The following is a 24789-nucleotide window of genomic DNA, read 5'->3' as shown; positions in this document are numbered from 1 at the left end:
ATACACACACACACACACATATATGTATATATATAGTTTTTTTGCTGAAATATGTTAAGCACACACCAGGCTTCATGTCAAGCCCCTCCCCCCAACATACTGCAGTTTGGATTGAGGCCAGGTTGTTCAATGTCACCAGCACTCCTCTAAGAGGTATAGATTTTATTCTCTAGGTTCATGATTCACCAAATTATTTCATAAACATCCCACACGTTTGGTGTTCAAATTTCTAACTCAACTATATCAAGAAGAAATTAAATGAATCAATGGATTGTGTTCCCCTCAATATCTAGAAGGAAAAGAAGTATATATAATTTTAAAGAATGGATCACTGGGTCAATAGATCCACTAAGTCATGGCTCAGTTGGATGGAGAGGAAGGGAAGTCTAGCCGGGATGGCTGCTCCCCAACCAACCACTGCAGAGAAGGAGGCTCTGACCTCCCTCCCCAGCCAGGCCACCAGCATGACTGCCCACGCAAGCTCTACCCCCACCTGCACAGTCTCCACTCAGCTGTGCAGCAGCAGGCTGTCTGCCACAAGGAAGCCATTCTTTAAGACCAGCTAGAGTCCCACCTGCTCAGTGAAGGCTGTCCTAATTATGGCTTCCAGTTGGTGCCGTCTCGAGCATACCATCCAGCCATTGCTGTTTCATGCAGACATCCTGTCTTCTCAGGTGGACTGCAACGACATCAAGGGTAAAACCCGTGGTTAGCCTTCTACCACTAACTTCCGGTGCTCAGTAAATATGTATTTGAGCTTTCCTTTGGGGTGCAGTTGTTAGTGTCGATTTTTCTGCACAGAATCAAGTCACAAGAAGGGGGGGGGGGACCTGCAGGGGCATTTCAGTCTGAGAACAGGGATGAAAGACAGGTTGGGTTGGCTCCCATCCATCCACTTGTTCAACTCGTCCTACAAGTCCTCTTAAGTCCTGCACATTCTCTTTGCTTGAATAACCTACAAACACTCCTTTCTTTTTCTTCCCTTGCACCCATGACTAGGGCAATTGTCTGCTGTTGGCACACACTGTGGTATGACCACATGTTTAAGAATCATGAAACCCTACGTAAGAAATCAGTCCCTAAATGAACCGTTACCCAAAGCAACAGGCTCATTCCGGCAGCAGCACCACGGTGCCACCCAGTGGACAGTTTCTGAACAATTCGATCCCTCGTGAACTGGCGAGTGAAGCTGGAACCAGAGCACTTGGGGCCAGCTCGTCTACAGAAGGGCAGATTTTATACTCTGCAGTTTTGTAACTTGGTTGTTTGATGAACTCCAATAATTGCTTCACTTAAACGTCTTGAAATTTTATTCTCTTTAACCCTACTTGATTTTCTTAAGAAAATTCCTAATGAAAGCATTTGTGATGTACAATATCGTGGGCTCTTACTTTTTATTATACTCTATTTTGGGAGAAAGCCAGTTCCCCATTATCTTTGTGTGAGCTTCTAAAAGGTTAATTCTCTTTCCTAGAGAAGTCTACATAAAGGGTATGACCACATGTTTAAGAATCATGAAACTCTACACAGGAAACTAGTCCCCAACCAACGCGCGTTGCCTAGGTGTGGTTGGATGCTGGAAATTTTCTGGAACTAACCTATCTTGTTATTCAGAACATTGAACATCTGGCGCTGGAACAACTGGACATCCATACACAAAAAATGAACCTCAACTCTTACCTTGCAGCGTATATGAAAATTAACTGAAAATGGATGTAGTTAAAGGTACCCCAAGCCTCTGCTGACTGCCTAATTTGAGAAAATCTTTGAAGAAACAGGACAATTCTGGTACACCTTACACTCTCTCCTACTCACCTGAGGCTAAAGGGCTCTCCCCCGCATTTTCTTCACTAGCGGCCCCGTGGAATGCATTTTCTTTCTTTAAAAAAAGTATTTGCTCAATTTAATATTTAATTTTTTTAAAAAGTCTTTCTTGGCTTTATACAACTTTGGTCAGTGCATATGTTTGTTCTAGATGAGAAGACTGGAAAAGTTTCGAATTTATGTATCAGAAATAACTCATAAATTGTAGGCAAGTGCACTGTACTAACAGCCAAGAGGTCCAAGGAGTGACCCCAGATCTGTTACCAACAGCCCGCATGGCCACAGACAAGACATGCTTAAGACTCAATCTCTCTCACTTTCCAAAACATTGGTTAGGTGGTTTGTGTCCTGTCCTTTCAAAATTCTGGGTATTTCTAAATTTTCTTTAATGAGCTTGTGTTATATTGTTAACAAGGAAGTTGGGCAGGATCTCTTAGCTTCCTTCCCTGCCTCTTATTTGATGTTTTTCAGGACTGTGTATATTTGCAAGTCCTCACAATTCGAGCTCCTCACTTAAAAACGCTATTGATCTTGAGATCTCAGATTAGTTTTGTTAAATACTTACGAAGCCTTTCTCAGAACTATATATTTCTGTCACATTTGCTAACTGTGTATTACGACAAATGTATTTCTATATTCTTTTTTTGGTCAAATTTCAAGTTTAAGTCAGAATTTAAGTGCTAGATGCCCTAAATGTGTCATCTAGAAACATCTCTACCATTTTCCCTCTAAGCATCTGATGATGGGGGAAATCACTTAATGTATCAGAGCTTCCGTTCTCTTATCTGCAAAGTAGTGATGATAAATCCAGCTGAACAGGTCTGGTTGTTCTAGTGTTCAAGAGAAATGAGGTTCGAGGTAGCATGCTGAAAACTTGGAAGAGCAACTCTGATGGGAATCTGTCATTTAGTAGAAAAAAACAAGGAGGAGCGGTTAGGAAGGTTGGGGATACAGTAGAAGAATCAGGGGTGACTCAGAACCAGAAGCAAAGATGGATGCTACCCTCTTGGGGGGCTGTCAGAACCATTAGCTCTTCCTGGTCCCCGTCTCCTCCTTGTGGGAATGATGGGAACAGATGTGACCTTCTGTCCAGGATCCGTCTAGCGCAGATAGCAGGGAGACACAGTTAAGTTGGACGTCACAGGTTGAGGATCAATAGAATAACAGAAGAATGAGGGAAGAAACAGCAGGAAAGGAAAGGAATGGAATTAACACTACATTACCACTTGTGGCAAGGCAGGATGTGTTTGCTAAAGAATCTTTCTTCAGACAAGGATGGCTTCTGAGTTCCCAGTGGTAGGAATAGAAACTTCAACTGATGAATATAAAGTAATCATTAAAAAAGTAAACCACCAAAGAACGAGGGATATTCTAGTAAACAAAAAAGACGAGGACTGTGTTCTTAAAAACCATCAACATCATAAAAGACAAGGAAAGGGTGTGGAAATGTTTCAGATTACAGGAGACGAAAGAGACACAACAACTAACTACAATACTCAATTGTTTGAGGCTGAATCCTGTTCTGGAGGAGACGAAATGCTCTAAAACATTATCCGGTCAGCTGACAAAATTGGAATATGGATGGCAAATGAGATAAAAGAACTATGCCAATGCAAAATTTACCAAAGTTGAAAACTGTATGACAGTTATGTAAGCAAATAGCCCTATTCTTAGGAAACACTGACCTACTTAGGGGTGATGGGCCATGATACTTGTAATATCTCTAACTGGTTCAAGGGAAATATTTATCTCAAAGGAGAGGGAGAGAGAAAGAGGGAGTGAGCAAATGGGGTCAAATGTTATAAATAGGTGATCTGGGTGAAAGGTATTATATATTCTCTGTGCTATCCTTTTAAAAATTATTTATTTATTTATTTATTTTATTTTGGGGGTAGGTAATTAGATTTCTTTGTTTGTTTGTTTTTAATTTATGTATCTTTAACGGAGGCACTGGGGATTGAACCCAGGACCTCGTGCATGCTAGGCACGCGCTCTACCACTGAGCTCTACCCTCCCCACTCTCTGTGCTGTTCTTATTTGCACAACTTTTCTGAAAGCTTGAATTTATTTCCAAACAACAAAAATTTTAAAAAGTGAAACAAATATTTTAATGAGGTCCTCTAGTCATTCTTGTCATTGGTTTTAGCTATTATAATAAGGAAGCGTCTGCAGGGCTCCTAACCATTTACAGAGTGCTTTCATATATATTATTTTATTTAATCCTCATCGAGAAAGCCCCGTGTTACAGATAAAGGAACTGAGCATCAGAAACTTCTTGTGAGAGCTTCACGAAATCATCTCTGTATTCTCCCCGCCTTGCCCTGTGAAAGAGAAGAGAGGCAGGCAAGGCTGAGGGACTGACCTGCCCCACACTGCAAACCTAGAGTTGCACGGGCAGGACTGAGACTCAGAGCTCAGCACTTCTTACTACTTTGCAGCTATCAAGTACCACAAAACACACTCAGACCTTAGACCAGGATTAGCCATCATTTAATTACCCTTCGATGATTCACAAGTCACATAATTCTACAGCGCCTTAGGCTAACTTTCATACCTGCCATTTATCATCTGGTAGGTAAAGGAAATAACAGTTGGAAAAAATGTTAATCAAATCCTGGAAGAGGGAGACTATTCTGCTGTAAATTCCGATATGTTGCTTTTATCAGTGGTGCTATTTAACCTAATAGATAAAATTATCTTATACAGACATTTAGCTTAAACATGAGAATGAAAAAGATGTTATCAAGATATCTACACTGTTTATTTTGGTGGCAAACCTTACTCCAAATATGAAATTTTGTATATTGTTATTTTGAACCCTTCAAAATCTTTTATTTTTATCCTCAGTATTCTTTTCCCAGCTTTAATTTCAGCCTTTAAAGTGAAAATCCTGGAGAGCTAAAGACATTTGCTCTAACAGGTGAAGAAGAGACATGTTACCGGCAGCAGAAATGGTTTCCTGGAATGAGTTATTGATCTTCTAGGTTTTAGTCACTGTGAAGTATTTTTTGACATTTGCTGGATTTGGTTTTCTTTTTAAAGTGCAAGAAGTTATACTAATTAAAAGCAATAGTGGCATAAGAATGAAGAAAAACAGAAGTGCTAAGAGCAAGAATGGAACCCTAGAGGGCTGGTGTCTGGGAAGGGCTACGTGGTCTAAATGGACCTACTGGGGTCATGCAGAAAATCTGCTATCAGTGGCAGCTGTGGGAATACGTCCTGACCAGGGCCACTTCGTGACTGGGTCTTTAGTCAGCCTGTACTGGCCTATTTCTATTATGTGAGTGTTGAATCTAATTCTGGGTGATCATGTGTAGAGAGATGTGTGACAGTGGGGAGATGACAAAGGTGTCATCTGGGAAGGACACCTGGCCATTTGACAAAGCCTGAAAGGTGATTAGATAGCTGATTGTGGCTTATTACTCAAGCCTTCAGGAGCAGTCCTTTGGGACAAGTAGACACAGTTTATGACCCCTCAATCTGCACTAAGCTCTCCATCTCTTTTCTGATCTGTTGCATGGCCCCACTCATCACTAAATTAAAATTGGGATGCGAGTGATTCTTAAAGCTTAGCCAAAGGAAAATGTTTTAAGCAGTGACCCTCACACAGATTCCCATGGGCATGATTCCTAGCAAGAGAATCTTCTCCTGTGAGTTATCCATCCTCCGTGAGTGCTCAGTTTGGTAGACTAGAACCTCACACGCATGTAAGCAGACAAGCATACGGGCTTCATTTTAGGGAGAACAAATTTACTCCTCAATTCTTTAGTCAGTATTATTTTTACTGAGCACCTGCTGTATGTCATGGATTGATGATTCAAAGATGAGTAAGGCTGACTTTCTGCTTTTATAATTGGGGAAACTGACAATTAAGCAGGTGATCATCAAAAAACAATATGTGCTAAGACAGGATGGGGTGAGCACAAAGTTCTACAGGACAATTTTTGATAGGCTCCCAACCTACTCTGTGATGTGAAGTCACTTGACTCCTTTGGATGAGAGAAAGTTCTGGGGAAGAAGATAACTAAGCAGAGCACTGAAGGACAAATAAATGTGAACCAGAAAAAGGGAATAGAAGGGAACAAGGGACTCCAGGTAGAGGGGCTAAAATGTGCAAAGGTCAGGACACAAAAGACAGCAGGATAGATTTTGGGGAGAGCAAGAAGGGAGTATGGCTAGAACCAAGGAAAGGCCAGATCATGAAGGTCCCCAGTGCCATTTCAAGACGTTTGGACTTTATGCTAAGGTTTAAGACAATATTGAAGGGTTTTAAATAGATGCAACATGACTGAGTATAGAGAGAGTGGATTAGCATGCGGGTGAGTCTGGAAGCAAGGATTCTAGCCGAAAGCCTATTGTGAAAACGCAAGCTGAGGAAGCATGGGCCCCAACATGGTGCCCCTTCTTACAGCTCTATGCTGTGGGTGAAAGGTTTGCTGAGAAAGGAGAGATGGGGGTGGAGGAATTTGGAGCCCATCTGTGCTCTCCACCCTTGTAAGAATTGTTAAATCGTGTCATCTTCATTTTTAAAGAATCACATGCTCAGAATGCTGTGGTCTAAATAATGTAATTTGATATAGGGGAAAAGTCATGCTACTCAACACGGAAACACTGAGTACTGACCTCCGAATACCTAAAAGATGGGTGAAACAATGTAGGGAAATTGTCAGAGTTGACAGATTTCACCAACAATCGCTATTTCATCCTTTTATGTTTGTTTTGTGAATTCTACATGGAGTGTCTGTAAATACATATTTTCATAGGTGAGGGCTAAAACATTATTGCTTTATTAATTCTTAGCTCTGGAATCAAGAAGGCTGTATCCTGTTCATTTTGGCACACTCAGGACCTCAGACAGGAACTGCCATATAGTAAGTGCTTAATCAGTGGTTGAAAGTCAAGAATGAAAAACACATTGAGTAAAACTGATTTTCTAGGACCTCTGATAATTTTCTTGGAAAGCCTAAGAAATCTCTTTAACATGAAACAAATATTAATTGAAAGCAAAATAAGTAAATACCATATTCATTGAGGATAAATGAAGCTTCAGATGTGTTTAATACAATTTATAAAAAAAAAAAAAACAGCAGTGGGAATTGTGTGGGTGGAACTGAGTAAGGAATTTGGTCTTTTGTAATTTTGAGCTATTTGAAATGAGAAGGGTTGAACAGTTTAGAAAACGGATGGGAGGAGCTGGGGATTTAATTGTACTCCACAATTTTCTTCTCACGGCTGTGACTACAGAAAGAACATTTTTCTAATTTCCTCTAATGCTCACAAAGAAGATTCTAGACCAAGGACGGTGAGAGCCTTTGAATGTAACGCTGGAAAAGCCTTATATGGATAAATCACCTACCTCCTCATTGTGTCCAAATTTAAAACACAAATTACACATCACTAGGTAATTATAATTGATAATTATATAAACCTTTTAGTTTTAGGGGAAAATCACATTATATACTTTTTAAATGTTGGTATTCCATTTCTCCTGGTCATTTTGAGTGATGCCTTTGTAAAAGGAAACCTTTATTTTTGCAATAAAAGCCCAACTTTGCAGCAACTTGACAGCAGAAACACATCTGTATTCTTACACAACAGTACAATCGTGCAATTATATTATGCCAACTAAATTCTTCACTAAATGCATGCTAGCATTTTCTTTGACATTTTTCTTTGTATTTTAGTCATGTAGACAAGAAAGAACATATTCCTGGAGAATCCTTACTAAATATTTAATAGAGATCAGCCACCATCTGTGACGCCCACAGTACCCCTTACGCTCAGAACATCTGCCTTTGCATCTAGTAATCCAGGATGCCTTTTTTTTTTTTTCGCTGTTACAAGATGCAATTTTGTTTAGTTTTAAATTTGTTTCACTCTTCTAAGGAGCTCTTCCCATTTTTTTTTTTCTGTTGCTCATATTATGCCTTAATTTATTTAACAAGGGTTCTAAGTAGAGAAAATGGAGAATTTTGGTTTCAGTGGAGACACTGGGACTTGCATTTTCCTGTTGGTGGCAGCACTGCCCTTGTTTTCGGTGTCCAGTACACGGAGGGCTTGACTTGACAGCAGTCGTACCAAACTGAGCATTCAGGGGAACTATCAGTACAGAAGTGTTTTGAATCAGTTAGACGAACCAAAGTGAAACTATCATATACATACAGTAAAGCGACTTCATTTTAAGAAAACCCAATCAATTAAATTCACAAGATGAAATTCATTTAGGGATGGTATTTACATTACAGAAACCTCCGCAAAATTCTCCAAATAGCGAGCTTTCCTGTTAAATTAAATTTTGATATTGGCGTTTAAAATTTTCACTTAGGCACACTGCAATAAAGTACACCAATTCTTGTATGATCACAGGATATTTTGCATTTGATAAGTTTTTGCAGTTCTCAAAGCCTATTACTTGATCTCATCTCATCTTCATCCTCTACTGACTGTGTGGACTATTCCCCAGCACAGGAAACCCAACCAAGTATAAAGTCGGCAACTTCTATCCAGCATTCCTTTCACAAAACTCCACTCCTACAAGGGTGTTTGTTTTTGGTTTTGGTTTTTTGGTTTTCTGTTTGTTAGTTTGTTTTTTTTCAGTGGAGGCATGTGTCTATTGAAAATAACATAAAATTGGACCCCTGGCTGCATTAAAATATTGTGCATTGAGTGACAAATATTGAGACATGTCATTTAAACTCTTAAATAGTGGACATTTGGTATCACATTTGAAAATTACTTCCCTTTTATTTGAAAATGTTTTAAGCAAATCCATTATACCCACCTATGGTAATTTTAGGATAGATGCCAATCTTCTGAATAAGTTAATGAATATTTGACTGATATTTCATCGTACATTCTGGAGGAGTCGTAATTTGACATCACTTCTCTCTGTAATGAAAACTACTCGCTCAGCAGTTTATGCCATGCTTATTGCTTTCTTTTGAGGAAATAGTATAAGCATGCCTTTGACCTAGTTTAAAGAAATATGCGTAACACACAAGCAGAATGAGGAGAAAACCTGTGCTCAGTGTCACTACTTTGATTTAATAAGAGGGGCAGAATCTAATTTTATTTTGTGAAGAACAAAAAGGAGGTGCAGACGTGAAAAGCACTGGGCATTCAGCTGATGTGTACGCAATATTAGCTGTTAAACTGAGTGCTTTATAAAATTCTTAGAAATTTACTTACTTTTCTTGAAGTATAGCTGACTTACAATGTTGTGTTAGTTTCAGGTGTACAGCAGAGTGATTCAGTTGTACATATATATGTATATATGAGAATGAATCTAAATTTTTAGGTTCTTTTCCATTATAGGTTATTATAAGATACTGAATATAGTTCCTTGTGCTATCCAGTAGGTCTTTGTTGCTTATCTATTTTATATATAGTAGTTTGTGTCTGCTAATCCCAAACTCCTAATTTATCCCTCCCTTCCCTCTCTTTCCTCTTTGGTAACCATAATTTTGTTTTCCATGTCTGTGAATCTACTGCTGTTTTGAAAAGTTCATTTGTATTATTTATTTAGATTCCACATGTAAGTGATATCTAATATTTGCCTTTCTATGACTTACTTCATTTAGTATGATAATCTCTAGGTCCATCCATGCTGTTGCAGATGGCATTATTTCATTCTTTTTTATGGCCGAGTAGTATTCCATTGCAGGTATATCACATCTTCTTTAACCAGTCATCTATTGATGGACATTTAGGTTGCTTCCATGTCTTGGCTATTGTAAACAGAGCTGCTATTGGGGTGCTTGTATGTTTTCAAATTAGAGTCTTCATCTTTTCCAGAAATACGCCTAACTTGACTTTGATAAGTCATTGATTTGGCTGGTTTAGTTATTATCTGTTTCCCTATTTGCTGCCTGATTGGTTCATCTTTTATCAGCTAGCTTCAGGCCAGGCTTTTCCTTTGAAACTAACCTTCTTACTATTGTTTCATCATTTAAAATGTTCTGAAAAGGTTATTTTTGAGCAGGAGAGATGGCAGCTGTGACCAGATTCCCTGTTAAGAAAAGCAGCAGCTGCTCTGGGAATAGGAGGGGTGTCAGTGCCATCAGTGCAGGAAGGCAGAGCAGACCACTGCCAGCCATCTGACTTCCCACAGTTGATTTGCTTCCTTTGTCACCTAGTGTCTGGGTGGAAGGGACTAGCTCACAGGAAAGTGTGGAGTAACTGATGTGGCCCCTTGCCTCCTACTCTGCCCTGTCTCCCAGCTCTTGGGCCTTTTCAAGCTCTCTACCTGTCAATCCATTCACCTTTCCAGGCTTCTCCTGGCCACTAGCATTTTACTAAGCTTGGCTGCCTTGAGGTGGTGTCCATTGTTCAGAAACATTCTCATCTCCATGTCCCACCACCCAAGACCCACATTTTATTTCAATAGAGACTTGGCTAGCTGGTTGTTAAAAGAGTAGAGATTAAATCATTTCATACCAGTATGTGCAGTAATCTTTTGAAGGGTATTCACATTTTAGAAGAAAAAGTTTTTAAATCAAAAAATAACGCTATAATGACAGAATTTCGTATTGGTAAAGATGTGTTGGAGCCAGGAATCTTCCAGGTACTTATTAAGTGGAAGTTGATTCTCATTCTGATTCTATCTAGCTCTTTTTAAGGATGAGAAGCCGTTTATTGGGATAAAAGCCAACGACTTGCTTATAAATTGCTGCCATGCTTGGTCAAGGGCTGCTTGGGCCTGACAGCCTTGTACATGGTTAAGCTGCCTCGTAGTTTAGTTAGAAGAATCCTAGTCATTGAATTTATCACCTTCCCTCTCTGATATGAACAAAGCAGGTGATTAATGTTGTGGAAGTTGCACCAGAGAGATGTTAAAGGCAGTTTCTGTCTTTTGCCCACTGCAGGGCCTGGGCAAGTCACAGAACCTTTCTAACCCACAGCTTTCATCTTAAATTCACGTAGCTGATGAGTGTGATCCCTGGATAGAAAAAACTGTTAATATTCCCAAATATGTGTGTGAATGTCAAGCAGTTTGAATCAGAGTTCCATTGTTGTTATGGTGTTGTTTTTAATTAATCAAAATCATTCTAAAGTTAATATGGGAGAAAAAGTGTACAAATACTGTCTAGAAAATTATGGGAAAAAAAAGCAAACAGTGAAGGGGAACTGGCCATACCAGAGAGCAAAACTCCCCATATGGCTCCCACCGTCAGGATAATATGAATATTGGCTCAGGGATGAACAAACTGATCAATGAAACAGAACAGAGAGCACAGAAACGGATTCAAGTATTCTTTAAAGTAAGAACTTAGTACATGGTAGTGCTTACATTTCAATTTAGTGAGAAAAGGAAGAATTACTTTATAAACAGTGTTCAAGTGATGAAATATTCACCTGGAAGGAAAACAAAACAGATCTGTATCTACGACAAATACAGAAGGAATATTAGACTGTAATGAAGGTGAGAGTGAATCTTGGGGGTAGGGTTGAGGCATTTATGGGCAAGACAGAAAAATTCACAAGTCATTGAAAAAATAGTTGACTCCATAACAACCTCAAATTTCTGATGGAAAAAGGCACTAATACAAGGTTGAAAGACAAATGATGGACAGGGAAAGAATACTTGCAAAATATATGACAAGGTGTTAATTCCCCTTATGCACAAAGACTCTTGCAAATGAATAAAAGATGGGAAATATAATTTGAAAATAGGTACACATGGTGATCTAGCAATTGTCTGAAGATGGATACAAATAACAAACATTTGAAAAGATATATATATATGAAAGAAATAAAAGATACATCATTTTTCATGTATCAGAGAGACAGAAATTTTAAAAAACTAATCGAATCTATTTGGCAAAAGGGTGGGGAAAACTGATACTTCTTAGGCACTCTTGGTGAATGTGTGAATCACTAAAACATTTCTGAAAGTCATCTGATAACATGACACTTAAATATGTGTATCTTTGACCTAGAAATGCATTTCTAAGACTCTAACTTACATAAATAAAAGCAGTAGTTTTAAAGAAACAAACTGAGTGAAACTGCATATTGCTGCATTTTAAAAATGGACATTCTCCAAAGCCTGGAAATACCCTGAATTCCACCAGCAGGACAAGTATTGAATAGAATATTATTTATACATACAATAGAATATTATGTAAATATTTACATAGGTTTATACCCATTGATTTAGAAAAATGTCCATTATATACTGCAAAATGAAAATAAGGGGTTAAATATTATGTGTAGAACGACTGAATTTTTAGAAAAGAAAAAGATTACGGGTGTGTGTTTAAATATAAGACTAACGTGTGTGTGTGTGTGTGTGTGTGTGTGTGTGTGTGTGTGTGTGTAGGCATAGAGAGACTTATGGAAGGATGCAAGGACACATTACAAAATGTTAAAAGCAGAGGAGTGGAATTGGATTATGGGAGGAGACCATTAATTTTTTATATTTCTATGTTGCTTGAATAATTACACAAGCCTTCATGAGTCTTATGGGTTGAATTGTGTCCCCCTGCAGATTCATATGTTGAAGTCCCAATTCCCCAGTACCTCAGAGTGTGACCTTATATGGAATTAGTTAACAGACATAATTAGTTAAGCTAAGATGAGACAATGAGATCATATTGCAGTAGGTGTCTGTATCACTGGTGTCCTTATAAAAAGGGGAAATTTAGATACAGAGACAGCCACACAGAAGAGAGAAGATGGGGTGCATTCTTTTATCCACAAGCCAAGGAGAGAGACTTGGACGCAATCTTTCCCTTATAGCCTCAGAAAGAGCCAACCGTTGCTGCCAACACCTTGATCTCAAAACTCCCAGCGTCCAGAATCGTGAGACAACAAACGTGTTGTTTCAGCCACCTGATTTGTAGTATGTTTGTTACGGCTGGCCTAGCGAGTGAATGCAATTACTGTGAAAATTAAAAACCAATACAGGATTTTTGAAAAAGGCAAGGAATGAAAAGAAGTGTAATTTGTAAGTTCACTCATTCAAGAAACATTTATCAAACATCTATTACGTGCCAAGTATTCTGTTCTTTTACTCAGTTGTCCAGAAATGCTCGAGGAGAAGAACTAGTGTCCACATGTTACAGAAGTTCAGGGACTTTTCCAGTGTCCCATGGTGGGCAGGAGTCCGGCTGGCTTCAATGACTGGGCAGCAGGCCTTTCTCTGTGCTGAGTCCCACGGCAGAGTGTTTCATCTCTTCATTGTCCACTTCAAGTCTTTACTGAGCATTCAGGAAAAAGTTAGTTCCCTCCTCCGCGAGTCTATAACGTCAACACGAGGCACAGAATAAAAATACCAAAATGACTGCCTGTAACGCATGACACCAACGTGGAATGATTTTATGGCATCTCCTTTTATTGTGTTATTGTGAAGGGAAAGGCAGTGAACAATGGTGATAGCCTTCTCTTGGTCATTCTCAACATTTCATGGTCATTTTTATCTTGCCGGTTGTCTAAGCTAGAGAGCGAGAATACAGAAAGATGGAAGAAAGGAATATTTCAGAAGTCATAAGACTGAATCATAGATAGGTGGTTTGGCTCAATGACGTATTTCAGAGTTTTATCGAAGATAAGTCAAAGAGAAAAAAACATCCATGACCTTGTGATAGCAATGGTATAGTTTGCAAATCCTTGAGTGAACAGTTTCTTTGTTGCTCTCACTGCTTCGAAAGGGCACTTTGACCACCTTGTCTGTCAATTCTAGTGATGGCAATTAGGCACATTGCATGCTTATTATTTCATGGTGTCCTTTACAGAGAAACTCTGTACTCACCCTTAAAATCCAGCTCAGTTGTCGCTTTCTGTCATACTCTCTCAGGTTAATTTGTTGCACTCTCCTGTTTGCACTAGTAACAAATTTTTACATACAGAATATTATAATGTATTCTTTTTTTTAAGGGGCTGAAATGATCCCCGTTTTGGATTTTTTTTTTCTTTTGGAGGGGGGCAATTAGGTTTATTTTAAAATTTATTTTAATGGAGGTCCTAGGGATTGAACATAGGACCTCGTGCATGCCAAGTGCATACTCTACCACTGAGCTATACCGTCTCCCCTAATACGTATTCTTAACAACATGTGTTCTCTCGTGTTATTTATGCATCAGAATCTCCTGCTAAATTACAAATTCGTTAGGCTCTGAGGTACTCAATCTCTCTGTTTATTAGTTTCTCAAAAACGGGCATGTGACGAGTGACCAAGAGAGCAGAGGGAACTGGAGGTACAGAGCGGGTTAGGACTGGGATGGCGGAGAAGCACCCTCAGCACCCGGGCCTGAGACCACCTCATCGTTCATGTTTGACACGTACTTCACCTGGCATGGTCACGGTTCTGTGGTTTGCACTCTCTTCAGAGTGTACTCTCTTCTTCCCATCCTTCTTTTGTCTCCTCTCTCGTGAGCAAAATACACTTAGTAGGGGAGGGTAGAGCTCAGTGGTAGAGCGTGAGCTTAGCATGCACGAGGTCCTGGGTTCAATCCCCAGTCCTTCCATTAAATAAATAAATAAATAAATAAATAAATAAATAAATAAATAAATAAATAAACAAACAAACCTAATTACCTCCTCCTACACACACACACACACACACACACACGCACAAAACAAGAAAAAAATTTTTAAAATACAGTTAGTAGTAGTGACATCAGTACCATTACTGGTACCAGTAATAGCTAGCATTTCACAGCATTTATTCTGTCTGGCACTGTTCTACACCAGACGGTGCTTTATATGTACTAAATAACTTAAAACAAATCCCTTAGATAAATACTATTATTAGCCTCATTTAAAATAGATAATAAAACTGAAGTACAATGAGACTGATTTGCCTGAGGCCGAGGTCACATAACTCATAAGGCAATCTGGTTCCAGAGTCTGCGCTCTAAACCACTACACCTTCTTAATCTAGAATATCATACCTGTAATTGATAGTGTGGTAGAGAAAGGGAATTAATAACAGATGCTATCATCTATCTATATCCATCTATCTATCTATCTTTCAATTTATCATCTATGTATATTTGTTTAAAATTAAAACATGTAAATGTCTCATTTGGTTGTCAGACTTCAATGTACGGCCAAGACTTTTCCTTTGGGAATGAGTCTGCTGATTGAAGACTTTCTTATGGTTCATCTTGCATCGTCTTAGTCCTTCTGGCAGTTTCCTTTCATTTTTAGTTTGATTTCATCAAAGAGGAAGAGAAATGTAAGTGCTCCTGCAAAGTAATCTGGGTTCAAGCTTCATCTAGATGTTTCCAAGGTTCTTCCAATAATTTATAGGTGTCTTACCCACACCTAATGCAACAAATTTCAATTTTTTAATAGCCTTTCCAAAGCATTCATTTTTACAGACAAAGAATTCTCTCCCTTTTCATGCTGAAATAGTTTGTTTACATAATATTTAATTCAATTGAGTAATTACAACAATAAGTATGACTGGCATAAATACTGGGGAATCAAGGCTTCTGGCTCTTGATCAGCACATAAGTCATCAGGTGAGAGAGGAGTCTGGGCCCTCCAGAGGGCAGTTACTACAACCAGCATCCAGTAGCCATGACCATCAGGCAGTATGTTTATAGAGGGGACGGGAGGCAGTGCCAGGAAATCTGGTGGGAAGTAGAGTTGAGTGAGAAGTGCTAACATGTTTTGTGTCCTCTGAAGCCTCAACTACTCCCTCCACTGCAAGCCTTCTCCAGTCATCTTCCCACCAGACACAGAGGCAATTGCTTCTTCCTCTGTGACTACAGTCCATTGCTTATGTTGCTATTCTGTACTTACAGTTTTTAAATGTAGTTCTTACAATTTTTTATTGTGATAAAAAACACATAGCATAAATTGACCATTTTAACCATTTTTAACAGTACAGTTCAGTGGCATTAAGTACATTCTAATTGTTGTGCAACCATCACCACCATCCATCTCCTGAACTCTTCTCATTTTCCAAAACCTCTACCCATTCAACAACAACTCCCCATGTCCTCTTTCCCCAGACCATGGTAACCACCATTCTACTTTCTGCCTTTGGAATTTTGAGTATTCTAGGTACCTCATATAAGTGGAATCACACAGTATTAGTTTTTTCCTGGCGTGATTGGCTTATTTCACTTAGCACAATATATTCAAGTTTCATCCATGCTGCAGCATGTGCCAGAATTTCCCTCCTTTTTGAGGATGAATGATATTCCATTGTATGCACATACCACATTTTGTTTATCTACTCATTTGTCCACAGACGTTTGAGTTGCTTCCACATTTTAGCCGTCGTGAACATTGCTGCTGTGGACATGGGTGTGCAACCATCTCTTCAAGACTCTGCTTTTAATTCTTTTTGGCATTTGATGTAATTTATTTTTTTGGAGACAGCTCTAGAATATGAGCTAAAATTTACATCTTCAGTGGCAAGCATATTTTCTGACACAAAGTAAATGAATAAAGGCTTGCTAAATAAAACATACCCACAGATAATCGGAAGTTGTATCTAAGAAAGCTCTAGAGCTATGATTACAAACTGTATGCAGTTTGTACCGAGAACTACTCAAACTTGAAGTTGCTTTGTGAACTTTATGTAATTCGTGTCCTAAATCTTAACATTTCCTTTTCTGCTTTCTCCTTTTCTCCTTAGGGAATTGTACACAGCATTGCACAGCATGTTTCCTCCCCAAAACTCTGAGGTCTGTTTCTTTTTTCTAACTGTAAATTCCCACATTTAAATTCAAGGTGACAGAATTTTCCTAGGAAACCACCAATCACTATTAATCCTTGATGTCTGTTTACAAAGGAGTCTAAATCTTTAGAATAAAACATGAAATCTGATGTTTTTATATAACATTTGATGCCGACATTCTGGATAGCTACTGAAAGTTTGTGTTAGTTAACTGATCATCATTGCTGCCATTAAAAGATTCAATGTCTAACTGTTCAAAAGATTGTGTGAAACGTCTACAGCGAGAGCATGTATTTTAAAGTTTGGAAAAAAAAAAAAGAGAGAAAAGAAATGCTTTGAAGCCACTGGCGTAGGCACACCGCAAACAATTTAGTGATGAAACATTTCAATAGAGAAAAGGAGCCAGACTTTGATGAGGCTGATCACTGTCAGGGGCTGTTTCAGCTCAACTGCTGACCCAGTGAAGTCTATGGTACTAGTGAAGTGTTATTAATGACCCTTTTAACGGGATGAATCCTATAGTTCTTCTCCTTCACCGCTGTTATAAGGAAACTATATATTTTTGGCTTCATTCATGATATAGTAACTTTGTTTTTACAATGACTTCCTTTAGGTACTTTTTTTTTTTTTTTAACTGATATAATCTACTGTGATGGTTTGAGAGAAAAGAGACTAAGGAGATGGAAAAGGAAAAGATTAAGAAAAAAGAGAAGCCCAGGAATTATAGTAGCCTTATATTTATGAGAATTCCTCCCCAAGAAAATCTTTTTTACATTTATTTAGACTGTAGTTGTCTTGCTAATTGTTTTTTCCATCTTAGTTTTATTGAGGTAGGACAATAAGCTCGTCTTTAACATGTTACAGTTTATCATTTAGTAAATGATATTATCATGTAAACGTATTTGTAAGGGTAAGGGCCTGATTTGGAGAATGTGTTTATGATCTCATACAAGGAAACAAGCCAAGGTGGATCACAGAGGGTGAGAAAGGCCTTCAGAGGACTCCCTCATGCTCTCATTGCAGAAACTGAAGAGGACTGCTGGCAAATAGTCTTAATTTCTCTGCTTCCAAACTAAACCCTATCAGAAGGTTCTTAGTTTTAATTGTATACGTACAAATCTGGAAAACACTTGTATTTTTATGGCATTTGTCAGACATATCTTTGGACAACAGCAAATGGGGTAATTTCCCTGCGTTCCTTGTGTTCCCTTCTTTCCAGCAGATGCTCCCCTTCCCGCCCCAAGAAAGACAGCACACACTGCCCAGCAGTGACCTAGGGAGGAAAGGGGAGAGGAGTATTTCTTTACAGAGCTTGCATTCTAGTTGGGGAGATAGGCAATTTAAAAAATGAGCACCTCACATATGTCAGGTAGGAACAAGTCCTCTAAAAAAATTAAATCCAGGGGAGGGTCTAGAGAATCATGAGGGCACAGGTGTGTATGTCTAGGCATGTGTGTGTGCACACATGTGTGTGAGCACACATGTGTATGTGTGTGTATTTGTGTGCATGTGTGTTCGCAGTGTCTAATAAAAGGACATTTGAATCAAAACCTGAAAGAAGGAAAGGAGTGAGTTCTGTGAGACCACCTTGAGGCCCAGGCAAGATGGTGGCTTCTCCGGGCTCTGCTTGGGAGAGGGACCCACATATCCCCACATACAAAAATACATTCATTCAAGAACACATGGATGCTACAACCTAAACGCCCATTGACAGATGACTAGATAAAGAAACCCTGATATATTTATACAATGGAATACTACTCAGCCATAAGAAAGAATAAAATAATGCCATTTGCAGCAACATGGATGGACCTGGAGATTGGCATTCTAAGTGAAATAAGCCAGAAAGAGAAAGAAAAATACCATAACACTTACATGTGGAATCTAAAGCAAACTTATTTACAAAACAGAAACAGGCTCACAGACATAGAAGACAAACTTGTGGTTACCAGAGGGAAGGAGGTGAGAAGGGATAAACTGGGAGTTCAAGATCTGGAGATGCTAACGACCATATGTAGGATAGATAAACAACAAGTCCATACCTCTGTACAGCACAGGGAACTGTACTCAATATCTTGCAGTAACTTATGGTGAAAAAGAATATGAAAACGAATATATGTATGTTCACGTATGACTGAGGCATTATGCTGTACACCAGAAACTGACACAACATTGTAAACTGACTATACATCAATAAAAATATATATACAAAAAAACCCCAAAACACATGGATGCTTCTGTTACTCAGGTTCTGGCACTGAGTGCCAGCCCAGCACAGCTCGTGACCCTGCACATCTTTTCATGAATGAAACTGCTCAGGCCCCAGGGAAACTCTTGCCAAAAATCTCTTGTGCTGTGACATCAACAAAACGCCACGGTGTCCTAACGCTGCGAGGGCCGGGGAGCTGTGCTGCTGTTCACAGGGGAGAGGATGAGAAAATCAGAGGTGCTGAGATAAAAGTCGTATTAATTGAATCGTCGAATTCTTCCCCTCAGAAAGGCACAGATTCTTGCACAAGGAAAAATTATCTCCCATTAGTGCTAAATGTCCATTAAGTTCTTTCTCCTCATGTTCTGATTTGTGGTTTGGGGAGATAAAAATTTATTCAGTGTTTTACATTGACAATCAGATGAACATTGAACCCTAGAACTGTGGATTGCTTTATACGTATAAAAATATTAGTATAACTTCAGTGCATTTTCCAAAAAGAAATAAAATTTCATCTTCATTTAAATACTTTTATTAAGATTTTGATAGTCACTAGTTATATTTATATTTTGCCTTTTAGCTTTAATGCATAATTTTGAAAATTTTTACAGTAACTTCTTTGAAAACCTGAAAAACAATTTTAATATTTTTATATTTCATTTAACTTTTTCATTGGAGTATGTATAGATTTTTGTGCATTTTGACTACAATTCATTTTATTTTTAATCCTTTAGGACTGTCAACAAAACACATGTAAAATTTTTGATTGTAAAATGTTGATTTTGCTTAAGTTTAATGGATTAAAACATATATTATATTCAATATCTTGTAGTTACTTACGGTGAAAAAGAATAGGAAAACAAATATACATACGTTCCTATATGACTGAAGCATTGTGCTGTACACTTAAAATTGACACAACATTGTAAACTGACTATACTTCAATAAAAATATATTAAAAATACAAAATAAAACATATACTAATTTATGAATTATGTAACTATTTTATTACTCATCTAAGTATTGCCGCTCCATCAACAGAACATCTAGACATGCACAAAAATTTTTAAGTTAAGTTTAGTAATCTTTGCTATTTTGCCTGCTACATCATACAGCAATTCCTTAAAAAAACTGTGAGCATAAAAGTCTATTTGTCAAGGCAAGAGGATAGAACACATTTTCTCTGACAGTCTGTTGTCTTGCCTTATCATTTTAAGCAGCTATTTTTCACTTTTGTCCTCGGCCCTTTATATGGGAGGGGCAGAGTTAGAACCCTGCAAAGATCTAAAGAAAGAACATCTTTGGCTGAGGGAAGAGCAAGCCCAAATTCCTTAATGTGAAACCAAGCACAGCGTCTCTGAGGGTCAGCAAAGAGGCCAGTTGTGGTTAGAATGAGGTGAGCAAAAGGAAGGGCAGTAGAAAACAGATGAGGGAGGTTGGCAGCAGGCACATAATCTCTGTGGGCCACTGTGAGAAATTCAGATGTTAGTCTATGTGTAACAGGAAGCCTTTGGAGAATTGAAGCAGGAAACTGACACAATACATATTTATTTTTTTATTATTATTTTTTTTTTTTAATTTTTATTATTTTTAATCACACAGACAGCTGTGGAGGGCAATGCTGGAAACAGGAGAGGAGCCAGTAGTTTATTACAACAGTTCAGACAAGAGATGATGCTGCCTTGAACTAGGCAGACAGTGGGGGAGGTGGTGAGAGGTCATTGGCATTGGGGTTTATTTTGAAATTAGAGTCAGCACAGACTTACTGATGAGCTGACTGGAGAGGGAGAGACAGAGGGGAGTCACAGGCGACTCCAAAGTTTTTAGACTAAGTACTCAGGTTACTAAGATAAGAAGACTGGGAACAAACCGGGTTTGGAGAAAAATATCAAGAACATTTTTATATTAAATCTGAAACAGTTCTTAGACATCTGAATGTAGATGTCTATTAGGCAACTGGCTACCTGAGGTTAGAGTTCAAGAGAAGTCAAGGGTGCTGGAGAATCAGTGTTGGGACTCAGAAGCTGAAGATACTATTTAAAGTCTTAGAATGGATGCAACTGTCTAGGGACGGGATGTAGGTAGAGATGAGGACTGCAGTCCTTCAACATTTAAAAGTTGGGAAGAGGAGGAAGAGTCTCAGCTTACCTGTCACCCCCTACAGGAAGCTCTCCCTGACCTTTCAAGCTAAGTTTTGCTCCTACTAGCTGATTGCAAGTCACCCTACATTATTTGCATTCCTGTATTATTTACATCATTGAAAGTACACTGTATTGCAAGCTCCTATTTCTCACCCCCCTCCAAATTGTGAGTTTCTAGAGGAGAGAAACCTTACCTTGCATATTATACAGCATTTGGCACCTATTAGTGTTCAAAAAATATTTATTGAGTAAATAAATTGTTACGACATTTGTAAAAAATTTGAGTATACCTATTGTTTTAGAATTTGTAAGAAAATTTTGAAATGCTTAATAGCTTTTGTAATTAAAGGCATCAAAAGTGTTCTTTTTAAAAAACTACTGATTGCATTATTTTTAATAATGGTATCAGTAATTTTCCCAACTCAAGTTATCTCTTATTTATTTTTAGATAAATATATATGCAAAACATTTTAAAAATTTCATCATCTCAAGTATCCATGTTCACGGAAGATTTAATATTATCAAAATGTCAGTTCTTCTTAACTTGATCAATAGATTCAATGCAATCCTGATCAAAATGCCAGCAAGTTATTTTGTGGATACTGACATACAGGTTCTAAAGTTTATATGGAGAAGCAAAAGATCCAGAATGGACAACACAATATCGAGGGAGAAGAACAAAGTTGGAGGACTGATGCTACCATCAGACTTCAAGACTTACCATAAAGTTACAGTAGTCAAGACAGTGTGGTATTGGCAGAATAATGGACAGATATATCAATGGAACAGTACAGATAGCCCAGAAATAGACCCACAGACATACAGTCAACTGTTATTTGACAAAGGACCAAAGGCAATACAATGGAGAGAAAACCGCTCTTCAAGAGATGGTGCTAAAACAACCAGACATCCACATGCAAAGAAATGAATCTAGTCACAGACCTTACAACCTTCACAAAAAAGTAACTCAGAATAAATTGTAGAATTAAATGCAAAGTGCAAAACTGTAAAACTCCTGGAAGATAACAAAGAAAAAAAATCTAGATGGCCTTGGGCAAGGCAATAACTTTTTAGATACAACATCAAAGGCACAATCCATGAAGAAATAATAGACAAGCTGGATTTCATTAAAATTAAAAACATCTGCTCTGTGAAAAACAATGTCAAGAGAATGAGAAGTCAAACCACAGACGGGGAGAAAATACTGGCAAAAGACATATCCAGGTAAAGGACTGTTGTCCAAAATACACAAAGAATCCTTAAAACTCAACAATAAGAAAACAAACAACCCAATTAAAAAGTGGGCAGAAAACCTAAACAGACACTTCACCAAAGATACACAGATAGCAAATAAGCACATGAAAAGATGCTCAACATTATGTCACTAGGAAACGCATAATTAAAATAACAATGAGATACCACTACACACCCATCAGAATGGTGACAATCTAAAACACCGACAACACCAAATGCTGGTGAGGATGTGGAGCAACAGGACTCTCTTTCATTGTTCACGGAAATACAAGATGTTACAGCCACTTTGCAAGACAGTTTGGCAGTTCCTCACAAGATAAACACAATCTTACCATATGGTCCAGCAATTGTGTTCTTTGATATTTATCCAAATGAACTGGAAACTTATGTTCACACAAAGACCTGCCCATGGATGCTTATAGTAGCTTTATTTATAATTGTCAAAACGCAGAAGTAACCAAGATGTGCTTCAGTAGATGAATGGATAAATAAACCGTGGTACCTCTAGACAATAGAATATAGTTCAGTGCTAAGCAGGAATGAGCTATCAAGCTATAAAAAGACATGGAGGAATCTTAAATGTATATTACTAAGTAAAAGAAGGCAACCTGAAAAGGCTACACACTGTATGATTCCAACTACATGACATTGTGGAAAAATCAAATTGTGGAGACAATGAGAAATCAGTGGTTTTGGGGAGTTAACAGGAAGGGAGAAAGAAACAGGCAGAGCATAGAGGACTTTAAGGATAATGAAGCTTTATGTATGATAGTACAATGGTGGGTACATGTCCTTACACACTGGTTAAAACCCACAGGATGTGCAACACCAAACGTGATCCCGAATGTAAGCTGTGGACTTCAGGTGATAATGATCTGTCAATGCAGGTTCCCCCATTGTAACAATGGTACCACTCTGGGCTGAGATGCTGATAGTAGGGGAGGCTGTGTGTATGGAGGACGGTGAAGATATATGGGAACGCTGTGTTTTCCACTTCATTTTACTGTGAATCTAAAACAGCTCTAAAAAAATTGTCTATTTTCAAAAGTCATCATTTAGGGCATCACAGTCCTTCACTTCCTAATGTTCAGTGTCTTGAAAATCATTGTTTGAAATATATATACATATATTAGTTACGGTGGGAGGGTAAACCATGGCCCCTGTTACTTAGCAGCAAGTGGAAGTACCTCTTTTCCAACATCTGTGTTGGTCTCACTTCTAAAATTCTATCAGATGAAATGAATTGCACTTATTTTTAGTGTAAAAATTACACCTTGTATGTTTAAGCCAGAGAGTGTAAATGTAAATTCCTTTAAGAGCTGTTAATTTTAGGGAAACACTTAGAAACAGGTCACTCATAGACATAACCAGGCTTTATGCCCAGTTTCATAAAAAGCAGTGTTAGTATCGCTCTTCTCTCTCAGTGGTGCCTTCTGAGTGTTTGTACCTAGTGCCTTAGGACCCGAGTCCCTGTAATTCCCTTCACATCCTACTTTACCCCAGTCTGTACTCCCAGTTCAGACAATCTGCTCTGGACTCTGTCCTGCTTTGGACATATATACACGTCAATATACACTAGAGAGAGAATGGATATTATTGGGTAAATACACTGTGTCTGCATTTTAATGAGCCTTCTGTGAATGATGTTTTACGCACAGCAACGGCACCAACGACAGAAATTCCGGGTTCTCTGGCAGGCTAGTGGAAGTGATATATTTACACAGGTCAGAGTTCTGATGTCCCTGTATTACACCCATTTGGCTGGCTTGTAAAACCCCTTTTTTAGGGTCAAACCCATCAACAGATAAATGCTTCCGGATTTTTCTTTATTAATAGAAATTAATTGGTTTCCACTTCTAAATTTCTCTGCATTTCCTTTAAAAATAGCAACAAGTCAAAGTAAAATGATTAAGTCATTCTTTCTCTTCCTATTCATCAAAGAGAGCAGTTGAGGAGATATGACAGCAGTTAACTATGAAACTTAAAGAGTCCAGGGGGATTTTTTGGTTTATAAGTGTCCCTGCTTTATGGCCTTGAACATTGAAACTAGTTATCTGAAACCTATGAGGTTTTGCTTTCATTTGAACCTAGTCTAATTTTACAAATACGAAAGTGACATTCAAATAACCTCTGAAAATTAGAGGACGGGGCAGACTACTGGAAATCAAATAAAAAATGCAAAGTGAAATGGAGAATTAGCAGTTAATAATCTGCTGAAAGTTCCTGGTGGCATGTTAGCTAACTAATTTGACAATGTACTGCCTGAACTTCCTGAATAAATGCAATTTTCCACTTTTGTGACAATCAAGTCATGGAAAAAAAGAGGAGTTGGTAAGTGATGAATAATATTTCTTGTCTGTATTTATCAGGTATGGGTGTACAGACAACGCTGTGGCTTTGTCTGCGGTGCTGGGAACAGAAACAGAAAATAGCTGACAGAGAGATACAGTCCTTGTCCTCGAATAATTTATACCCTGCTTGAGTCAGTTCCAAAGGGAACTATTTAAGCCACCAGAAAATAAAAACAAGGCAGGTGAGGAAGCACATGAATGTGTTCACTGGCTCATACCCTCAGATCTTCCTGTCCATACCCACGCGAGAGAGCAACAGTGTTTTTCATGTTAACTTACAAACAAAACCGTGGAGTACAGTGCTTTCAGAGCCCAGGTCTGCGGCTTACACTGCAGCATCTGAACTGAAGTTCACTGTGGTAACAGACCAGG

The 24789-nt window shown here is 38.4% G+C and overlaps 1 protein-coding gene across 1 annotated transcript in view; it reads right to left on the bottom strand.

Annotated features, from left to right (window-relative positions):
- ANO6 (anoctamin 6) overlaps positions 1-24789 on the bottom strand; it is a 278097-nt gene that overhangs the window by 241086 nt on the left and 12222 nt on the right. Inside the window, exon 3 of the mRNA XM_064491795.1 lies at positions 575-679. The gene's annotated coding sequence lies outside the window, so the exon portion shown is untranslated. The remainder of the gene's footprint in view (positions 1-574; positions 680-24789) is intronic.

The sequence above is a fragment of the Camelus dromedarius genome, chromosome 11, assembly GCF_036321535.1.
Source record: "Camelus dromedarius isolate mCamDro1 chromosome 11, mCamDro1.pat, whole genome shotgun sequence".
NCBI lineage: Eukaryota > Metazoa > Chordata > Mammalia > Artiodactyla > Camelidae > Camelus > Camelus dromedarius.
Note: the sequence above shows the minus strand (reverse complement) of the source record. Positions and strands in the feature narration are given on the sequence as shown.